The sequence below is a fragment of the Pseudonaja textilis genome, chromosome 4, assembly GCF_049901715.1.
Source record: "Pseudonaja textilis isolate UNSWEBS1 chromosome 4, rPseTex1.2, whole genome shotgun sequence".
NCBI lineage: Eukaryota > Metazoa > Chordata > Lepidosauria > Squamata > Elapidae > Pseudonaja > Pseudonaja textilis.
This window is the reverse complement of record NC_141993.1, coordinates 1688037-1689722: the sequence shown is the minus strand read 5'-3', so window position 1 is coordinate 1689722 and position 1686 is coordinate 1688037.

Below are 1686 nucleotides of genomic sequence, written 5' to 3'. Positions count from 1 at the left end.
TAGGCAGGATGCAACATCTCTAGAAGATAACTCCCCAGAAACAATACTTTAAGGGAATAGTGTAAGTAAGAGCACAAGAGAGTTACTTTTCCACTGTCAGATCATCACTGTTAATTGCTCCACAGTAATTGCTCATATAATAATATTAATGTGCTGGGTGAAAACATTATCTGGAACATGACATTTCACTGCAGATACTTCTGTCATAAAATTACAGTTCCAAAGCTAACATATTTCTCTTGTTTAAGATTCATATTAGCTCAAGGGAGCAATTCTTGCAAAATGGGAGCACAATTTCCTGCCCTAAAAATAATCATACAGTACAGTTGTTTGTTTATTGAGACTATACTTTTTAGCGTGTCAGACCTACAAGACACAAAGACAGAATTTAAAGTTCACTAACACCAATACAGCAACTTAAAATTTAAATTAGAGAACAACAAAACAAAAACCTCTAAAACAATTCATAATAAGCAGAGGATCTCATCAAGCTTCGGTAAGCCATAGCTATTGTAGGATATTTGGCAACTGTGTAATGGTTGTTCATGTTAGGCTCAGAAGGAAATTTGTAACTATTTGATCAGAAAGTTTCTGGTAATTGGGTTCACAAGTGTCAGATGCCATGGATGGAATAATAGGCAGTGGAGCTATACATGGGATCCTGACACTTCCTGTGTCTGAGCAGAACCACAAACAACTTTTATGTGGGAGACTGGTATGTTTGTACGTATATTTAAATGTGGGAATTTCTGATTGAAAAGAGAATATAGAATTATATCCTTAAAACAGTACATATAGTACTCCACTTAAAGCAGAACAAGTTGCTGATATAATCAGTTTAAGAGAGAATATATTATTCAGAAACTGTAATGCAAGCACAGTGGTCAACTTTATAGCTTGGGAAATAACTAATCCATAAAGGGATAGTCAGAACTATTTGAATATGGATCTGTAGGAGATGGACAATGAACTCAAAGTTTGAGCTCACAGATTAAGAAAGAGAATTTAGTACTTCTAAGTTGCATTTTCAAATACTATCTCTGAAAAAGGAAAATTAACAAGGAGTCACCATACATATGAACAGAGGTGGCATTCAGCAGATTCTGACCAGTTCTGGAGAACCGGTAGCGGAAACTTTTAGTTCAGAGAACTGGCAAATACCACTTCTGACTGGAGATTTTACAGTATCCTTCCCCTGCCACACCCACCAAACCACACCCACAGAACCGGTTGGAAAAAAAATTGAATCCCACCACTGCATATGAACTAAACGAAACTGTTTTTTCCTAGCTTCATTGAAAAGATCTTATCTTGAAAATCAGAAAATCACTTGAAAAAATAAAATAAAAATCAATAATCAATAGATGTAGATGTACATTCTTTTAAAATACAAAGAATATTTTTTTTTGATTGCATTAACTGCTAGCAGAAATATCTTGCAAAAAACAAAACTCTCTTGGTAGAGTTGCTGTAAGAAAATTGGTGTGGCTGATTTCTCTCTCTATTAATGTTCTGGTCCAGAAAAAAAAATCAAAATTGTAACATGCTTCTAATAGATTGATCAATGGTATGTATCTTCTTCTAGAATTGCAAACTTAAGATTTGAAGAAAAACTATAATAATATAATATTATAAAAATATAATACAGAACACAGAATAACAGAATTGGAAGGGATATAACATAAT